This window comes from Mus caroli, chromosome 10 (genome assembly GCF_900094665.2).
Source record: "Mus caroli chromosome 10, CAROLI_EIJ_v1.1, whole genome shotgun sequence".
In the NCBI taxonomy this organism is placed as follows: Eukaryota; Metazoa; Chordata; class Mammalia; order Rodentia; family Muridae; genus Mus; species Mus caroli.
The window spans coordinates 61,935,357-61,944,120 of NC_034579.1; the positions used below are offsets into that span (position 1 = coordinate 61,935,357).

General features: G+C 45.0%; 1 long non-coding RNA gene across 1 annotated transcript; it reads right to left on the reverse strand.

The window, feature by feature from the left end:
* Positions 1 to 1,778: 1,778 nt before the first annotated feature.
* Positions 1,779 to 6,675, reverse strand: LOC110303851. The gene is made up of 4 exons (XR_002378972.1): positions 6,512 to 6,675; positions 5,081 to 5,144; positions 3,429 to 3,620; positions 1,779 to 2,946 (listed from the first exon to the last, which is right to left on the reverse strand). It is a non-coding gene; the product is annotated as an uncharacterized LOC110303851 (long non-coding RNA).
* Between the last annotated feature and the right edge of the window lie 2,089 nt (positions 6,676 to 8,764).

Below are 8,764 nucleotides of genomic sequence, written 5' to 3' on the forward strand. Positions count from 1 at the left end.
AAGACAATTGGTCCCCAGAGCAAGCAGGATATTAGTGAGCTGGGTTCCATTGAGAGACCCTGTTTCAATATGTGTGTGTGTGTGTGTGTGCACATGCATGCATGTGTCTGCGTGTGCATTTGTGTGTGTGTGTGCGTGGTGAGTACACACAGGTGTGAATACACATGCGTGCCTATAGATCTAGAGGCCAGATATCCACATCTGGGGCCTCCCTCAATCACTTTCCACCTGATTTTCAGGGTCTCCTCCTGTGCTTAGGCCAGGCTGGCAAGCCTTGAGGACCCAGCACTGGGTCTTCAAGCACCTTGATTACATGCACACATGTCCCCTGCTCCTGACCTTTGCATAAGCACCGAGGATTCCAACTAAGGACCTCATGTGTGTGTGGCAGGCACTTTACCAACTGAGCTAGGTCCTCAGCCTTCAGCTGGACATTTTCAAAGGTCTCAGAAACCCCTTGTACTAACTTGTGTAATTAACCCCATGAACCATGATGGTCGTGACCGATGAGGAGAGCTGGGGTTCTTCCGAGTGCATTTTCCATTGCTACTAACACAATACTATAATTCATAAAGAGTTGAATTCAACCTACCGGGCTGGTCCATGGGCAAGGGGCTACATCTGCTAATGACCTTACTGTGAATGTTTCCAGGCGGCACACAGACTTCCAGGGATTGTTTGAGAGGTCCAGCCAAAGCAGTTCTTTAAGCCTGATTCAGCTGCAGCTTGACATCACTCATGAATCCATTGCTACTCTGTCAGTGGCTATTCATGAAGACAAAAAAGTAAAAACAAACAAACAAACAAACAAAGAAAAACCAAGATTTTTTTCCTTTTTATTTGTGCATATGTGTGCATCTAAGTCTATGTCATGTGTGTGTGGGTGATGGTAGCAGGCAAGAAGAGGGCATCAGATACCCTGGAGCTGGAGTTACAGATGGTCCGCAGCTGGGGATGCGAGTCCTCTGGAAAAGCGGTAAGTTCTAACAGTTTTGCCATCTTTTCTGATACCGCCGCTCCCTCCCAACAGTTCCTTATGGTCCGACCTTACAATATCTCCTAATGAGAACTACATTTCCAACAAATGTTTGTAAGGGATAAACAGCATCACAGTATAGCAGGGGCTGGGGATGCACTCCGCTTTGGAACATTTGCCCAGCATGCACAAGACCCTGCCTTTGGCACCACAAGAAGAAAATATAAACACACCGAACAAACTGGAGCTGAGCAAGTCTTGTTCCTGAACTTGATGGGGGTGGGGGGTAGGGGTGGGGCGGGGATCACTCTCTAAGCCCTTTGTGGCAGAGGAGGGGGAGACACTGTGACAAGGGGACAGAATGGGACTGGAATTTCTGGCGGGTGGGTGGATAACTAGAAGCACATCACTTCTAGGAAGACGATCCTTCCCATTGAACTCTGGCTCAGAATTAGACCGAACCACTTGAGACTGCACATTTCTAAACGGCCCAACGGGTTTAGCACATGATTCATTGTGATCTTAACCCGGGTAGAGCTGAGTGCACAGCTCTGCTTTCCTTTCTGAATGTGTTCCTTCACTTCACTGCTCTGACTGTTGGGTAATTTTCCTCTCACGTGGCAACCCAGGTTTAGGAACCAGGGAATGTCCACTAGGAAAGACCTCAAATCTCACCATATAAGATACACATATATTTAAATGTCTTTACACTGTTTAGAAACCCCATCTCAGTATTAGTAGCTCATGATACTCTAAAGGATTTCATTTTCCCCCTTTTATTGATTGACCTTTTACACGGGTATATAACGTATTCTGAGCAAGTGTACACCCATTCCCTTTCCTCAGATTATTTCCCCACCCCCACGACTATGATTCCCTTCCAATTTCATACGTTCTCATACGGTTTTTATTTAGCCTACAGAGTCCACTTACTGTTGTAGCATGTACATGGTGTTGGGCACCTACCGGAGCATGGATAACCTCTAGGGGCCACGTCCCTGAAGAAAATTGACTCCAAACTCCAAAGACTTCTTGAAGTCATAATTTCCTAGGGATAAGACAGTTTTAGATAGAAGAATCATTTTTATAAGCTTTCTTCCAGTTTTGCTCTTCTCTTGTTTTGTGGTTTCTTTGCCAGTGTGGGGAGCTGGTCTCTTCAAATTTTCTACTTCCTGGGTTTTGCTAGCCATTCCGAAGAAGAGGACGTTGTGCCTTCTTCTAGACACCACCTCCCTTGATACACATCATCCTGTTTGCCTTCTGTCTCCTCTCTCCAAGTGAAAATGAAGATGTTGACTCACCTTCTCTTTGATAACGACAGCCCAGCGATGCCACAGCAGGGTCCCGATGGAGGTCATTTCCTTAACAACGGGCATCATGGAACGATGTGTCAGACCCAGTGAGGGCAAGCCTCCACAGCTTTGATGACTTGTCATTGGGCTAGGCATGAGAAGTCTTGGGTTCTAACCCAGTTATGACAGTGACTCATGGGTTGCTCCTAGGGCAAGTTTTTGACCTCTGAATCTGGCTGTTTGTCCCTAAAAAAATAACACAGACTCTCTCCCTTGCTCCTGTTTTGTTTTGTTGCTCAGACTCCACCCACGTTGAGTTGTTTCTTTTCAGTGTCTCAAACTCCTTAAATTCATTGTAAATTTTCTTCTGTGATTGTTGGTGTGAAGAATCAGTTGATTTGAAAGCACTGGGGCTCTGAGATTCCCCAGCTCCTTGGGTGGTAGTCTCCATTGGAGATGGGACAGGAGTCTCTTCAGGAGGTGGTGTCATTTCATCTTTGGGTTAGCAGAAGGAAAGGAGTCAGAAATGTTCCCTTCAGTCGGTGAATGAGATCCCCTGCGTTGTTGAAAACAACCAAGTAACTACACTAGTCCAACACTGTTGGCCACAGCAGTGATTTACAAGTTGAACATTTGCTCTCCAGAAATCCAGTTGTTGAGGCCAAAACAAGTAGAAGTCTAGAGAAAACGACAATAACTTCTCAAAGGCATGGCACTGCCAAGACCACACCATAATTGCCCTTATACTTTAATGTTTGAAGTTTACACAGTAGGTCATGAGGTGCAGAGACAGAATAATAAAACTCACAATGCTGGGTTTTAGGATGAGTGTAATCAGTACCAGGAATAAGCTCTGCCTTTGTTGCTTTCTATCACTGTGATTATAATATCGACAAAAACCAAGTTGAGGAGAACAGGGCTTATTTGGCTTTCATTTCTCAGTCACATCCCATCATGATGATAGGGCAGAAACCCACAGGCAGGAACTGAAGGGGACATGGAGAACTGCTGCTTACTGGCTTGCCCACCATGGTTTTCTCAGCCTTCTTCCTTATACTACTCAGGACCATCTGCCTAGGATTTGAGCCGCCCACAGTGGACTGGTTCCTCCCATTCAACCATTAATCAAAAAAAAAAAAAAAAATCCCCCACAGACTTACCTATAGGCCAATCTAACTGAGGTATTTTCTCAGGTGAGGTCCCCCTCCTTCCTCAAAGATTCCGGCTTGTGTAAAGTTGATGAAGAACTAGCCAACAGAAGTTCTCAGAACACATTCATAACATGCTGGACAGTGATTCTTTAAAACACATGAAAAGCTCAATCCACGAGAGAAAAAACAACAAACAGACAGCTTGGACATTGTCAAAGGTAATAAACTCCATGCTGTAAATGACATTGTCACCAGACTGGAGAACAGACTGAAACACATGTGCAAAGCATGCTTGTGAGAAAGGACTTAGATCCAGAACACATGAAGACTTACAGTGTAGCGTTAAGGACACACCCTCCAACTCTCATATGTTGCTGGTAGAAATGGTACAGTTAACTTAAACTGACCATATTGAGAAATATAAGTGCTCAAGTATGAACCAGCAACTTCCTATAGACATTTACTTACCCAAGAGAAGTGAAAATACTTCTACTTGTTTTGGCCTCAACAACTGGATTTCTGGAGAGCAAATGTTCAACTTGTAAATCACTGCTGTGCCCAACAGTATCACTTCGGAAGCTATACACTTATTCGTGTGGCTTTACTCATAACCATTAAAATTTGAATCAGATAAATGTCCTTCAGTTGGTGAATAGTTAAATGCTGGGGCATTTATAGCACGGAACAGGAATGAACCGATCAGTTGTAGAGGAATGATTGTTTCCTGCTTCCATGTAAGTGAACATTAAATATACCATGCTAGAGAAAAAGTCAGGTGCCAAAGACTATACACTGTGATATGCTGTTAACATTAGTAACACTCAGGTCGTAGGTAAAAGGGCAGAATTATAAGACTGAGGCATGGGTGGGGTGAGGTGGGGGAGAGACAGAGAGGAACAGAGAGACAGAGAAACAGAACCAGACACTTACACACAGAGACAGAGAGATAGAGACAGAGAAACAGAGACAGACAGACAGACAGACAGAGACACATAAATACAGAGACAGAGATGAAGAGAAACAGAGAGAGACACATTTACACAGAAACAGAGAGACAGAGACAGAGAAACAGAGACAGAGAGACACATACACAGAGAGACACAGAGTGAAACAGAAACAGACACAGAGAGACAAACAGACAGAGAGACATACACAGAGAGAGACAGACAGACAAATACATACACAGAGAGACAGAGAAACATAGACAGACACAGAAATATAGAGACAGACAGAAATCAGGACACATACACATAGAATCAGAGACAGAGAGAAACAGAGACATACAGACACATACACACGAGACAGAAAGACAGAGACAGAAACAGAGACAGAGAAAGACAGACACAGAGAGAGACTTTATTTTATAGTGTATGAGTGTTTTGCCTGCATGTATGTATGTGCACCATGTGAATGTCCGGGACCTGCAAAGGTCAGAAGAGGGTGTTGGACCTATGAAGCTGGAGTTACAGATTGTTCTGAGCTGCCATGTGGTGCTGGGAACTGAGCCCAGGTCCTCTGCCAGGTTAAGCGCTTTTAATCACTAAGCCATCTCTCCAGTCTGAGATACTTTTTTGTTTTAAGCATCCATCCTTTTTCTTTTGTTGTTGTTCTTTGCTTTAAGGGAAGAGTGGCTTAATTTGACTGACAGCTTGAAAGGATACATTCTCTTCTTGTGGGGAATGGCGGTGGCTGTGGCCTCAGGAACATGCGGCTGCTTGCTCATATCTGAGTGGATAAAGAAGCAGAGAAGGAAGAATCTTTTTTGTTTGTTTGCTTGTTTATTTACATTTCAAATGTTATCTCCCTTCCTAGTTTCTTCTCCACAAGCCCCCATTTCCTCCTTCCTCCCCCACCTTTATGAGGGTGCTTCCCTACCCGCCCACCCACTCCTGCCTCAGCAGCCTAGCTTCCCCTACTTGGGTCATCAAGACTCCACTGGACCAAGGAGCTCCCATCCCAGTGATGCCAGATAAGGGAATCCTCTGCTACATATCCAGCTGGAGCCATGGGTACCCCCTGTGTACTCTTTGGTTGGTGGTCTAGTCCCTGGGAGCTTTGGGGATCTGGTTGGTTGATATTGTTGTTCTTCCTATGAGGTTGCAAACCCCTTCAGCTCCTACAGTCCTTGCCCTAACTTCTCCACTGGGGTCCCCACACTTAGTCCAATGTTTGGCTGTGTATATCCGCATCTGTATTGGTCAGGATCTGGCAGAGCCTCTCAGGATACAGCTGTATCAGGCTCCTGTCAGTAAGCACTTTTTGACATCAGCAACAGTGTTTGGATTTGGTGTCTGCATGTGGGATGGATCCCCAGGTGGGGCAGTCTCTGGATGGCCTTTCCTTCAGTTTCTGCTCCACTCTTTGTCCCTATATTTCATTTAGACAGAAGTAATTCTGGGTTAAAATTTTGGAGATGGGTAGCCCCATCCCTCAAACGAGGGGCCATGTCTAACCTCTGGATATAGTCTCAACTCAACAGATTTTCCCTCCCCTTTGTGGGGAGAATCTTATGCCATATCTTGACTGTGGCAGTTCTTGCATGATGACTCTGTATTGAAGGAACTAACTTGTATGGATGCCACTAAGCTAGTTATAACCCTGTGTTCAAAGGGAGTGGGGTGCAATTTCTCTGACTTGGTTGTTAATATGTAAGGCAGCAGTAGGGTGGCTGTTGCTGGTGGCATCATCATTAAATGTCCGATGCCAAGTTTGCTTACAATTGCCATGCTCAGCTATTTTGGGGACTATGTTAAGCAAGTACTCTACTACTGAATTTTAACCCCCTACATGTGGGGCTAGAGGAGACGTGGGTCTCACTCCACCGGCCAGCCTGGACTTCACCCCACCCCACCCCTCTTCCTCCTGAGTTGCTGGCAGTATCAGTTTGCACCTCTAAGCTTGTTTGTTTGTTTTTTCAGTGTTTTTAAAAAAATAAATAATCGAAGAGGCTACCAACTATAACATTTAATAACCTTCCTTTCAAGTTTCACTCCAAGTTTCCTGTGTTGGTTAAGACTGCCAAGCCAACACTGAACAGGACCTACGAAATCCGCATTCTCTTTTCATTCCTAAAGGGCCAGTCAGCTTTTTACCTGAGGAAACCTGATGGAGAGTTTTAGTTTGGTCTGCGGTGTCAGGCTCCAGTCTATGGGTGCTGAGCTGAGTTCTGGAGCCAGAGGTGAGGTCCAGCATAACCGTGAGAAACCTGGCGGCTGGGAAGGGAACAACAGAGAAAGGTCACGCTCTCAATACATGCTTCCAGAACACGCCTCCAATGACCTACTTCCTCTTGCATTTAGACCCCACCTCTTAACGACCTAAACCACTTCCGGTTGGCTGCATCCGGGATAACGAAGCCTTCAACAGTTGAGCCTCTGAGAGCAGCTTGAGATGCGAGCTGTTCCATGGTGGTCACATTTATAATTCTAGGATCTAGGAGGCTGAAGCAGACGGATGCCGAGAGCTCAAGGTATAGCCTGGTCTACAGGGTGAAGTCAAGGCTAACTTGTTCTCCACTGTGGGAACCCTCCCCCTCTTCTCCCCCCCCCCATGCATAATGCAATTTCAAAACTATATGTGACTTTTAATATGTCTCTAAGAGAAACCTTTTCTCAAATGAAGAAGGTATCTTGGCATTCTTCTCAGGAATTATTTCTTCTTATGTAAGTGAATATGGACATTTTTACTGACTGATTTGCCAGCATCTACTGGAATCATATGAATCCTAATCTCTAAGTGCCATGATTTGTTGTTTTGTTGTGACTGTGTCCCCACAGCCTATCTCAAATCTGATTTCAATATAGTATTTGTCTCAAGTCCCTTTTATCTTCGGAGAGAAGATGACACTCAAAATATTCCACTGGGTTCTAGAAGGTTCAGAAGAGCCCTTCTCTCTCACAACTTTGAAATGCTTATTTTACGAATCAACTTTAGCCCACGTATTTGTCTACAACTCAGTCAAAGCGTTAGCCAGCTCCCCTCTGCCTCCAGATTGATCTCGTATGGGATATTTTGGACAGAGTCAGTCATTCATTCCTTTTGCAGGAGTTGAAAGTACACATAATTGCTTCCGGCCTTCCTCCGCCACGTTGCTGGTTTGCATTTTAATACCTTTCTTTGCTTATTGAGATGACGGTAGCATGATCTAATCCAATGAGGGGAAGGTTTATTCTGCAAAGGTTTAGGATGTGGATAGAGAAAACAAGAAAGACTCCAAGTTAATACCCAGAATCTTCTAGCAGAAAGTTTCCACTGGTGACATAGGTGGCCAGCTCCAAGTGTGGCTTAGGAAGCTCTTGAAAATTCTGTTCTCAGGGGAGAGTGGGACAGGACTGGTTGGGACAGGGAGGAGATGCTGTGTTTAATGAATACAGGTTTGGGCTTTAAATTTAGCGAATTCAGTTGAAGTCTCCAGCAAAACAATTAGTGCCCGGGTGACCATGGATACATCATCTAACCTCTCTATTTTTGGTTTTATTGTCTCTGAAATAGAGATGGAAGTAGGTGGATGTGAGTGCCCTGCACACAATAGATTCTCAAAAAATAAAAAAAATGTTGACTGCCATTCCAGTAGCAGTTGCTTAGGCGTAACCTGACGTAATAAATAGGTTCCTTCATGAGAGGGCACTTAGAGGAGTTTTTCTGGGTTTTTGTTTGGCTTTAAATCTCTATCATGCGGGGAAAATATGCAATTTTTAAAATGTAGGGACGAAGGTAAGGACAAAGGGAGCCATGACTCATGCCTTGCCGTTTACATACCTTGTTTATTGTTTCATGTTCTGTGGTACTTCAGACAGTTATATAAGACCCTCCGCTCCCCCGCTCTGGGGACTATGAGGGTGACATCCGGAAAGTGAAGAGGATGAGTTCTGTATGAGATGCAAGGTAGGGAAGGGAGGAAAGTGGCTTCTCCTCGCAGTGGAAAGCAGTCCCAAGGGCTGCTGGGAAATGGCTCCTGCTATCGGAACTGAACTTGCTGTATATATGTATTTGAGCCTCTCTCTGTCTAGCTTCTTGTCATACCCTGGATTCGAGTCCACGTTTCATCCCCACATCTACTGGCTTCCAAGACTCGTCTGCCTTTAAAGTTTGGATGTCTCATAGAGGCAGAAATATAATAGTCTTGAATACATGCTCTCCTGTTAATCTGTAATTCAAGGAACACAACTGAATTTTCCTCTACTTCAAGACAGGAATAGACTGTGAGCACCATTCCCCATCTCCTGCCTGCCTGAACAGCCTTCCCTATCCTTTTCCTCAATGATTGCCCCACTCTTCCACCCAGGACCTCTTAGGGAGCATCCCCTCCCCTCCCCTCTCCTCCCCTCCCCTCCCCTCCCTTCCCC